Raw genomic sequence first — 12663 nt, forward strand, 5'->3', positions numbered from 1 at the left:
AGGATTTGAAGCAGTGAACTTGTAGAAGTGGCACAGTGAAATCTCATAGATTTCATTGCGCCACTTCTACGAGCCTTTTTGTACGGAGCAACGCCCACCCTGCATACATTATACCTGACGTATGACAACTCAAAAATCATATGTGGCCAGCTAAATGTAAACTCATTGTTCTCCAAATGTACAAAATCTAAAATGTATAATCCTTATTTTAACATTTCATTTGCTTAAAAGCCAGTGCTGTACCATGCAGTTTTTGGGCTACTTCTATGCTTTTCCAGGGCCTCCTCTCTGATGAATTTTACATTCCTAGTTATTAGTGTTCCAAATGTAAAGAAGTTCCTAACGTTGTAGTAAATTAATGGAAAGAGTGCTGTTCCAAAATTTGGAAGGACACACGCAGCGCTGTAACAACTCCCTCCCATCCATATTGCGATAAAAAACACTGGCCTAACAGGCCCTTAGTACATCAAAAGTTGACAGCATGCTGAATACAAAGTGCACAAACGTCTTTTGTATGAGTCCAGGCATCCCAATATTTGCCCATGAGCCAAATGAGAAATTAGTGATTTTAAACAGATTAATGTGGTTGTGAGCTTCATAAGCTGTCCCAGCTTCTACAGCAGACAAAAAATACAAGTTCCCTTTTCATATAGTCTAGAAGAAGAGACTTGCGTCTTTTTTATTTGAATTGATTCTTCCTCGCGCTTTCCGGGCGTCTGCCGTCACCGTCTTGCCGATAAAAAAAAAAAAAAAAAAGAATCTCTCCTGTGTTTCCAAGAGAAGTTTCGCCACAAAAGCAAGAGCGAGCTTTTTTTGTTAAAAAGACATGCTTTAAGACCAGAAATTAAAATTCTAACCGAAATGCCGGGCGTAGAAAAGGAAGACCGTCCTCTGCATAAGACTCGCCTGCAAAGTATTCCAGGCACTATGATTTCATACACCAACGGAGTAGCGGAAGAATATTGACCCACTCCATCTATGAACAAGTTTACTAAAGTAAGAAACCGAGATAATCCCGAAAAGGTCACATATCGCCAATTTCTTTAAAAAGCGACAGACCAAGCAACAGCTTAATTTGAGTGATTTTAACTTACACACTGTCCTGAAGAAGGTGACGTCATAAAAATCACCGAAACGCCGTGTCGACAATCTGTGTTTGTGTGATAAATTTGTTGTATTGAAAATAACTTTTTTAACTGTATTTTGATTTTGTGAGATAAAATGCTATATCAATTGTTTTTAACATATTTTTTATGAATAAATGTATGTATTTGTTCCGTAAGATGGTATGAACAGAGAATAATATAAAAATAAAAAATCCTTTTTTATACAATTCACATTAGAGTGTTTACATCTTTATTAATTTTAGATTGGTAAAATGATGTTTACTAAGGCATATTGAATTGGTTGTAAATTTGTTGATCCCTTTACAACTTTGATACGCGGGTTGGCTCACCCCAAGCTTCTTTCTGCAACTCCCCAGAGACGCAAGTCTCTTCTTCTAGACTATATGAAAAGGGAACTTGTATTTTTTGTCTGCTTATAACCCCTTCCCTTTTCACAAAGGGTTTCTCCTTCTTAATTGGAAGTTACAATAGCCCAGCTTCTACAGCCACAAAAGCAATACATTTGGGCTCCAACACCAGATGAGTGTCTAATATGAGTCAGAAAATAGAAATGAGGATAAAACCAGCAATAAGGGGAGATAGTCGATGACCATAATTGTGGATAGCTTCACTTTTAACTAGTAGTAACTTTACTGTAGTATTTGAAGTTCTTAATGACTCCATATTCTATTTCAGGAGATGAAGACATTTAAGTCAACACCTTTGAGAAACTTTACACTTATAAATGGTGAATAACTAAAGGTAGTGGAGTTAACGAAAAGTGTAAGTGTAAATGTACACATTCATATTTAAAGATGTAATGTTACCTTTGTGAACAGTTGCAAATATGTTTTTAAAAGTTTGTAAGCCTCTTCTATATAACAAAAGGGTGCGTCTTTTCAGCTTTACAAGCATGCCCCTTTTCACCACCTGGTATAAGTATACATTGGGTTTGAATTTAAGTTTTTTTATAAATGAACTTTCTGACCCTCCTTCTTGCAATAATTAGCAATTAATTCAACTGTCTATTTGTTCCTAGACTAATAAGCTAATAAGAATGATTTATTGCATGGTTAGTTTAAATTCACACAGGTTCTCCTAGGTACCTTAAGATATAGGTCCCGTGAAATGTTTTTTCCATAGAACATAATCAAAGGTCATGGGGAAAATCAGTCAACTAGCCCTTTGTTAACACAACAAAGAAGTATGATGGCATGCTCTCCTCCTGTGTGCAAAAACAAAAACACAGCATTATATACCAAAAAAATATATTTTATTTTTGTGGATCCAACAAAGGAAGAACAAATGTGAGATACATTGTATTGTACTATTCATAGGTACATCTGAACAGATTAGTTGTATATTTACTAACTCCATGCTTTCTAGTGGTTGTGTGGTGCCAAAGGTGGTTATGACAGTGAGCTGACCATGACTCCCTCGTCAAAAACACAGCACCTGTTTCAAAAAGAGAAGGGACCTAAAGTTTGGGAGAATGGATATCCACTAAGCATTGGCAAACGCTCTTTTACCAGCGTCCTATAAATGAGTCAATTAATGTAACCCCTGAAAGTATGGCCATCCGAGAATGAGGAAAGGGAAAGTATTTAAAAGATGTGGGTTTTCATTTCAGAAAATGTATTTTAATGTGACTAGATTCAGTGGCCTGGAATGAGTTACATGAAGTGAAGACAATCACTCTTAACATTAGAGGATATGTTATGTTATGTTATAAAAATATTTCTAGAGCGCACTATCACCGATTGGTTGCTTGGCGCTGTGATCAGCAATAACATGAACATAGAGGGAAGAGGATTATGGGAATGCTTGTCTGAATAGCCAGGTCTTCAAGGCTTTCCGGAAGGAGAGGAGATCTTGACAATTCCGGGTCTCCGACGGAAGAGAGTTCCACAAGCGGGGGGCAAGGGTGGCAAACCTGCGGCCTCCTGCGCGCTTTAATTTGAAAGAAGGTGACTGCAGGAGGTTCTGGTGGAGTGAGCGAAGGTTTCGGGACGGGGTGTATTTGGAAATCAGGTTGTTGATGAATAATGGGCTTTTGAGGTATAAGGACTTGAAGATTATGCAGCCAGTTTTGAAGGCACATCGCTGGGCCACAGGGAGCCAGTGTAGTTTCCTAAGGAGGGGGGTGGCTGCCTGGCGCCTCGGTTGGTTCAGAATTAACCTTGCGGCATGATTCTGTGCCATCTGGAGTCGCTTCACTAGGTAGTTGGGAAGACCTAGGTAGATGGCGTTGGCGTAGTCCAGATGGGACAATACAGTAGCGATCACCACCTGGGTGAGTGCCTCGGGTGTGAGCAGGCGGCGTACCTTCCGGATTTTCTTCAGTTGGAAGAAACACTTGGAGACCACTTGACCAACTTGGGTTTTGAGAGATAAGTCACAGTCCACAGTGACTCCTAGTGTTTTGGCTGACAGGGAGGGTGTTGGGGCTTGGCCTAGTTCGGGAGGCCAGTAATGCAGGCCCCAGAACTTGCTGCTTTCGCCGGTCAGGACTAGTTCCGTTTTACCCGGATTTAATTTAAGCTGGTTCTGGTCCATCCAGGTTTTGATGAAATTCATTGTGGACTGGAAGTGCCGTATGGAGTCTTTGGTGTTGTCGATGGTGAACAGCAGCTGTAAATCGTCTGCATAGTTGAAGACTCTCACCTGATTGTCTCTCAAGGTCTGGATCAGAGGGAGTATGTACAGGTTGAATAGGTGAGGAGACAGGGAGGAGCCCTGTGGCACTCCGCAGGTGATGGCCTGTTTGGTGCCCATTAAGTCACCAAGGCGCAGAGTTTGGTTATGGCCAGTCAAGAAGGATCTCAGCCAGCCGGCTGCAAGATCCCTGACACCGGCTTGTTCGACACGGTCGACCAAGATGTTGTGGTCGACCGTGTCAAAGGCGGCCGAGAGGTCCAGGAGCACCAGGGCTTGAGGAGAGCGTCTGTCCGCACAGTCGCGCAGGGTGTCCAGGACTGTCGTGACTACTGCTTCGGTTGAGTGAGCAGGCCGAAAGCCTGCCTGATGGGGGTTGAAGCAGGAGGATTCCTCGAGGAAATTAGATAAACATTTGGCCACTAAGCCTAGTTCTGCTTCACTTGCTTTGGTTTCTATATTGCATTTTGTACACTGGATGGAGTGAAGCAACCCCGAAGTGGTTTGACAGTAAGTTTATCAGTTTTTGTTTAACTTTCAAAGATAAAGATATATTTTTTGACTGTAAAATGTTTAGCAAACATGTCTGAAAGGAAATAGACAAGGGCATAGGAGGAACATCAAGGGACTTTAAACACAAGCCCATGCACCACTGAGGCCAAGCTGCTCAGACATCTGGGTCCTGGAGTCTCATCAAGTAGGTCATCAGCAATAGACATAATTTATTAAGGGTTAAGAAGCCCCAGAGGGGTGATCAAGAGCTTAACAAAAACACATGTGTTTTGTTAGGAGATGGTACAGGTGAAATGCAAAGACGGCCAAGTTGAGCAGGACCCAGAATCTGAATTAGAAGACGGTTCAGCTTTGTCACTGTGGCTGGAAAATCCTGTCTGAGGGCCTCGAAGGGGAGTCTGAAGGCATGTGGATTTTGCGGGCAATTTCAAAACTGCCGATTTCGCGGGTACTTTTGTAAAAATTGTGCATTTTTACAAAAGTGGCGATTTCACTGCACTTTTGTAAAAATCGCGGCATTATAACAAAAGTGCCGATTTTGCAGCAAACCGCAAAATCGTGAAATCCTGGAGGGTCTGTAAGTGGGATAGAAAAGTTTGAGAGGGTACTCTAAAAAAGATATGAGCAAAGAAATGTAACTTGGAATATTTTATTAGAGGCGCTGCCTTAGTAATACGAAATACCCTGTGTATATGATTATAATACCTTCATCAACTTCATCCCAAATATTTTGAGGGAGAAAAATGCAAGTACTCCAGAGGCCGGGCTTACATCCCCGCCACCCTCCCAAAAAAGTAACAGTTGGGAGCCACGGGCAACGGTCAATGAGTCATGGGAGCCCCGGGTCTAAAAAGTTTGGGAACCACTGACTATAAAAAAAATTCTAGGTATACCTAATATTCATGCCGCTTCTTTCATCATGGGGTGCTGATCACCTCGCCTCAATTTTCTTAAATGCGCATTGCAAATCAAGGCTCGACATAGCCAGACTCAGTTGAATTCTTAAGTGTTCCACACTCAAGTTATTTGATTCACTTAGATCTGTCCAGGTGGGCCTCAGCTAGGCCTACCAGTTCTAGGGGTTCGACCTTCTCTGCACAAGTCCTCAGACCAATAGGAAAGAGTTGGCACGAGAACTGGAATATAAAACAAAGCTTTAATTAATAAACCTCATGAGGTGGAACCAATTCACACAACACCCTTCGGTAGTGTATGAAGTAGCACACTGAACAGAAGGAGCATAGTCCTTTTATACCCAGACATGGGCTCAAAAGAAGGCAGTACAAGTACAGAAGAGAAGGGTTACATACAAAAAAGGTCATACAAAAAATGCACAGTCAACAGTAGGGTGGAGCTAGCAGTTTGCTGACTCCGGTAAGAACAACCTGACATTTACAGACTAGAAAAGGTGTATGGACAGTCACAGTCTCCTCTCGGCTTGTACAGAGTAACAGAGCCTAAAGATAGTCTGTCTATAAGCAGAGTGCAAGAGTAAACAACAGCAAGGTAGGACAGAGCACATGGTGAGCACATTGCAGACAAGATGGCTGCCGAATACAAGATGGCTTCAGCTAAATGCTAACTCCAATCGCTGCCAATTTACAACAGCCGACCCTTTTAGCATTAGCTGAAGAAATTTGTTCATTTGGGGTAATCTAGGTTCACATCTTGTACATCTATGTTCATCATTTCAGTGACTTCTTTATTTAGCATACGTTGGGCTCTAATTTCTGCAACATTTTGCTTGGCGGGAGTACAGGCAGTAATGCAGACAGAGCACAGCATTGGACCTCATTGTATACATACACAGCATGTAAATAGTATCATGAGTATTACACATAGGATGGTCAGTAGCTTCGAGCCCCAAGTGGCAAAAAGTGTCCAAATCCAGCTTGTAAAAGTCCAGGCACCAGTCTCTGGATGAATTTCAGCAGTAATCTTATGTAGTTTAGAAATTGCATCAAACACTGAAGGTGAGTGGTCAGGAATGTAGACGCAGCAACTACTACCGATGATTCGACATGCACCACCTCGATCAGCTAGAACTACATAAAGAACTATACGATTTTGGAGTGCTACAATCCTTGCAATTTGCAGCTCTTCTGTAATGTTCCCAAGTGTCATAGCTGTCTGATTGGTCACAGCTTCTACAACACAAGTCAATCGTCTTATCTTTCTACTGTTTAAGCTAGCACCCACAAAAAAACAAGCCCAAATTAAAGTGATATATTGTTGCAAAGTGGTGTCAGTCTGGTCAACCTCATCTGTACTTATTGTCCTTTTACATCTGTTCTTAGAGATATCATTGTATAGCTTAAAGTCTCTGTGATACGATGCGGGTGCCAGAAACACAGGGGACAACAAAAAGGACACATAGCATACTCCTGACCATCCAACAGGTAGTTGGTAATATCCCTTGTTACCACAGACAAAGTATGTATTATGTGAGGATATGAAGCTGCTGTTATTGGCACCTTCAATAGTCAAAAGCACAGTACACTCACTTCTCCCCACTGGAATTCTCCCAACACTTTCTATACATAAGACTGCTTTAGCTCTGGTCACAGAAATCACAAAAGGTCCATTGTTCTTAATAGTTGTCATATTTGGGAAAACATATGGCGTAGAAATATTCTCAGGTCGATACTCCTCCCCTTCCCATTTAGTTCCTTCAGCTCGCGAATTACCATCTTCATCTGGATAACACACTTTATTGAGATGATAATTAATCCTTCCAACTGCCGCCTTTCCAGAAGCAATTAAAAGCGCAAACCAAGCTTGGCAAGAACCATTATGAGAGAAAGGAAGAGGAATAAAAGGTGTTCCTCCTTTCTTCTGGTGAGCAGGTACTATCCCACACACCCAACAGTTGGTAGTATTTGTGGCATTGTGAGTGTGATGCAACCTCTGAATAAACGTATTATTTAGGTAGGAAAAGTAATGATGCTCAACTGGTACTGGAGTAGTGGCCATCAAAAGCTGTCGAACAGGAGCCACTTTCTCAATAAACCAGGTTGTCACTGCTATAGCCACCATAGCAACAACAAATCCTAAAGCACCGAGGGTCAAGACGGGTGTCAATACGCAGGACTGATCCCCCCCCTGCCACATCGGCACTCCGTTTCACCAACCCAGGACGGCAGCTCAACCTTTTCAACAAGGCAGATTCTTTCCTCGGTCTCAGTTGGTATCGTGATACTCCAGGGATCGTGTGGTCCGGGAAGACTCCCTCAGATTCCTCAGGTGAAATAGCGTGGCCCTTCTCCGTTTCCAGAATCTCTTGATGATCTATCAGCACAGCAGGTCCACCAAGGTAGGCAACACTCACTTGCAGTGAGTGCTATGGACCCAGTTTTTCCTGTTCGTCACTCGAACCACTGTCCTCGTCGCTAGGAGCACTTGCTCTGGTCCTCGCCACCTCGGTTCGAAGCTGTTCGACCTCTCAAAGGCCTTGACCATCACGTGGTCATGAGGCCAGGGTTCGTGGGCCTCACCACCAGATCTGTCAGGAAGAGCTTCTCAAACCTGTTGATGAATAGAGATCAAACTATCAGTCAACTGTGCTAAGTAATCATTCATCAGAATACAAGGAACATCATGTATGGGGCGTGGCTTAGGAACTCCCCAAATGTTCATCGGTCTCCCAAATACCACTTCATAGGGTGTAAGCCCAGATCGTGATTGTGGCACCCATCTACTGGATAACAATGCCAAAGGTAGTGCATCATGCCATTTCAAGACGTGGAAGCCAGTATTTTTGGTAATTTCAACTTCAAAGTTGCATTATACCTCTCCACTAATCCTGCTGATTGTGGGTGGAAGACTGCATGGAACTTCTGTTTGTTCCCTAATCCTTTCAGGACATGCTCAACAACTTGCCCAATAAAATGAGGTCCGTTGTCACTCCACAAAAGTTTGTAAACACCAAATCTGGGGAAGAATTCCTTTAAAAGCACCTTTGCTGTGGTGAGAGCTGTATTATCCTTAGTAGGGTATGCCTCTATCCATTTACTGAAGGCACATACCACCACTAGAACATACTTTAAGTTATTGCAACGTTCAAGTTGAATATAATCCATTTGCAAAACTTCAAAAGGTGCAGTTAGTGTAGCAAGCCTTCCTGTAGGAGTCTGTGTCCCTTTTCTAGGATTGCACTGCCAACAGATAAAACAGGATTGTACTATTCTTTTAGCTGTACCAGCAATCTCTGTAAGCTCCCAAACTTGCGTAAGCAATTTCGTTATCGCTAGAGCTCCAACATGTGCCGGACCATGTGCAGTCTGAACCATAGGCTGTAAATAGGCTATAGGCAGTTTCCACTTATCCATTTCTTTGTTTCACCAACAGCCCTCATCATCTAACATTCCCTCTTTGAACCATTGCTCAAGTTCTTCCACAGGAGCAGATCTCTTTATGTCTAGCACTTCTTGTCTAGCGTCATGCCAATGTTCAGCTTGTGACTTCACTACGTGCAGAGATGTAGTGCTTTGTTGCATTGCAGTCTCAGGAGCTACACGATCTGCAAAGGCATTGCCTTGTCCAGTCTTATCAGTCACTTTCTTGTGTGCGCTACACTTCACAAAAGCTTTTTTCTTTGGATATGTCAGTGCAGTCAGAAGATTATGCACTAGTTCTCTGTGCATTATCTGCATCCCGTGGGACGTAAGAAATCCTCTTTCCTTCCAAAATAGGCCAAAATCATGGGCCACTCCAAAAGCATATCGGCTATCTGTATAGATGTTCACACACAAATCAGTGCCAAGTTCACACGCTCATGTCAAAGCTATTAGCTCAGCTGCTTGAGCCGACTTCTGTGGTATACGAGCTGTCTCCACTACTGTCTGAAGTGTCGTAATTGCATATGTAGCTGAAGTCATCTGGTAACTTCAAACAGGACCCATCAACCCACAATTCCCCATCTACATCTGAAAGGGGCGTATCTTACAAATCAACATGACCCTTTGTCTGTTCCTAAGTAAGGAATATACAATCATGAGACTCCTGTGACTGGGGCTGAGTATCTGGATATGGTAACAATGTAGCTGGGTTCAGAGTCACACACCTCTTCAAGGTAATGTGAGGGGCTAACAGTGTCAATTCATAACCTGTCGAAAGAGCACTAGTTAAGTGTTGCGTTTTAGTCTGATTCAAAAGGGCATCAACCGCATGGGGTACTAGTGATGGAGCAAGGATTCGCACGTAACGCGACTTGCTCTCTTTCATGAACCTCGCCTGAATCATAACTGTACTAACTCCGATTGTTTGTCATTTATTTGTATTTCCCCAACACACGGGTGTCCCTAGGAGGCTTGCCTATGTGTTTTTCATCATAATCACGCTTGCATATTAATAAAATGGCCGCTTTGCAGAAATCCAGTCTGCGCATGCGTCGGTCATACCCATGTGATGTGACGCATTCGCAATCTGGAGGGAAAAGTTCGCTCATGCGCAGTGGTGTTAAAATGGCCGCTTGTCACTAATCATGCTTCATGCTATCTTAAGCCGCTTTGTATATGCATCTTTTCTGCACTAACTCTTAATGCAATAAGTATTATAAAATAAGGGATTAAGAGTAGTTGGTCATGGTGTACAGTGTATTCATTTTATTTTGTGATATTAATTTGTTTTCGCTTACTTTTCATGTACCGCGTAAATGAGGGCCTGGACTTAGGGACCAGAACCATATTGAAGCTGACGTATCCCTCATCACGTGACCTAAGATCTGGTACGTGCAGCAATGGAACCTGGCCAGTTGGCCATTGAAAAGGGGACTATCCTTTCCAGACGCACCTTCGCCCTTGAAGAGATGCTATTTTTACTCTGAATGTGCAACAATGTTGCAAACCTTTACTTTACTATTGTACTTTCCCACACGTAGGCCTGGGAACCCAGATGCTAGGGGGAGGGTAATGTCACGTGAAATACGTAATAGAAGTATAGGTGGTGACAAATGTCTTAAACCACCTCCCTTGACCAATCAGAAGATGGGGCTTTGTCATTTTGCAACATTTATGGGTGGTCTTGGGGACTTAAAACTGTATAAATAGCCTAGCTAAGCTTAGAGAAATTGTCCGACTTGTCCGAGTAGCAGACCTGTCACTGACCCTACGAACTCTATAGGTGCCTGATACAGAGTGCTGCGGAGCCTTCTGCCTGAAACTTTCCACAAACTCCAAGGGGTGGAAATTAGTCCTAAGTGCTAAGCGAAGCACTTTGCTGGGAGATTCGAAAACCCAATCGGGGTTATTGGCGGATTCCGTGCAGAAGAGGGGGTAACGCTGGCGTTGAATCCGAAGCTGTGAGGGGTTGGTCGTGCCTTGGTGAACCCAGTCCTGACCCAGACCTGAGGGGTATCCTGTCCTGACTGTCCATGAGCTGTACCTGCTCACCTTCTGGTATTCCTGAATCCTTGAGGGTCCTTGTCCCGTTCTTTCCCAACTGACCCGTGGCCAGGGTTAGTCCTCATTCTCACATAGGTAAATATTGGCATAGGTGTCTGTCTATACTATATCCTTAACTTTTCCTTTTTCCAATTAAAGCAATCTTGCCGATGATATTCTCCATATCTCCTCTGAATGTAATTTTATGCAATTGATTATTAGTAAATGTTCCACTTTTACCCTTCCTATAGGACATTGTTAGACCCAACTGTTTATCCAGATTGTTCCAGATTGTTCCACTTATTCCTTTTTCCCTTAGTATGGTTGCCGTGAAGTTAGTAAAGATAGCATAAGGTTTAGGAATTAGTGTAAAGGTATTAGGCCACACATTAGGTCCTCCTCACGTCCTTGCCCTAGTTTAAACCATATTAGCTTAATATGTTTATTATGATTCATGCCCTATAGTGTTCCCTTTTATTCTATGATACTCACACTCATCCATAGTTACATCCTGGTTCTGATTCTAATCATTGATGTATTGCTTTGCATTTGCCTACTTGTAATGGCATTTTCCTTTTAAACTTATACTATATAAAATCCTTAAAACTATCAAGGTGTCTGTGGTCATTATACATTAAAGTGGAATTAAAGGTACTAAATGTGTAAAGCATTTTCTCCCTTTTAGGAAAACCCTTATCTCCTGTCCACTGCTAGCTCCTGATCCGTCAGGAGTAATGTGCCTGTGGTAAGTCAGGTACATGAATAGTAAGTGGTGTGGTGTAAGTGGTGTAAGAGTCACCCACTCGATTACTCATAGTAGCGTGGAGAGGTTTCACCCGGTTCATGCAAAACACTGTCATCGTATGCACGCCAGGGCCCAGTGCGTGGAAATTTGGTAATCTAGTGACCTGGGTGACCCGCGCGCTCTATCAGTAATTTCTGGTAAGCAGAGGATGGTTAGGACTAGTAAGATAGGTAGATAAGATAGTTAGAAAATAAACCGTGAAAAATAAATGTGCTGCTAAAATTTTCAATATTGATTGTGTTACTTAATAATTTTATTGCGCAACTGTTTTTAAAATATTTGAAATGTTTGAGAAAATTTTATATATATGTATTGCTGCTAAATATTATATGTTTTATTAACCAATTGTGTGTGACTGTTGAGTGTTGTCTGAAATCCCCGGGGAATTGTATAACGGATGGTGAGTAGAATCCATCGCGTTCTGAGGTCATTTGTAGGGAGGAAAGGTTAGTGCATGGTTCAAGTGGAACTGGAAGCGCTAATTAGGTCTTTTTCGGAAAACTGTATGAATGATAGTGACGGGACTGCTGATAGAAACCTTGGTCTGATATCACCTAGTAAGGGTCACACTAAGGGAGTAATAGAGTCATCGGAGCTTGTATGATAGCAAAGGGAAACGCTGACGAACCCCAGGCTTAGTATATATCCCGGAAAGAAGTGGATGAGACTGGGTAATAGCAGGTTTTCTAATGCTTGCGTGAGGGTAGGCAAGAGAAGTCTATCCGAAGTGTATGAAAAGTAGACAGAAGTGGTTTACTTGCAGTAAAAGAAGAATTTTCTATCTCTTTAGAACACTCCTACACAATGGCGAATGTTGCACGTTGTTGACTAAAATTAATATTAGCACCTTAGAGAGAATACAAAGTTTCCGTTACCTTGTAAAGGAGGGAGTCAGTCGAAGGGCTGCTCTGACGTCACTCCGTGCCGCGCTGGGATTGGTTAAACCAGCGGGTGTGTAGTGAAGCCGAAATTGTAAGGGAGGGGTGAGTGCCTGAGCGTGAGAACGCATCTCGCGAAAAGGCCGCACACCCATTGGTCAAGAACTTTTGCAACCTCTGTACTGATTGGTTGTTGCTAAATTGGAGTCGCGCTAGCATTGGAAGCTCAAACGAGGTAGTCAAAATTTTCCGCACCGAGCTTATAGATTGTTACGAGCGGTGTATGTGGTACCCTGATTTTCTGCCTGATCCAAGAAATCTAGGGT

Source organism: Lissotriton vulgaris, chromosome 11 (genome assembly GCF_964263255.1).
Source record: "Lissotriton vulgaris chromosome 11, aLisVul1.2, whole genome shotgun sequence".
Classification (NCBI taxonomy): domain Eukaryota; kingdom Metazoa; phylum Chordata; class Amphibia; order Caudata; family Salamandridae; genus Lissotriton; species Lissotriton vulgaris.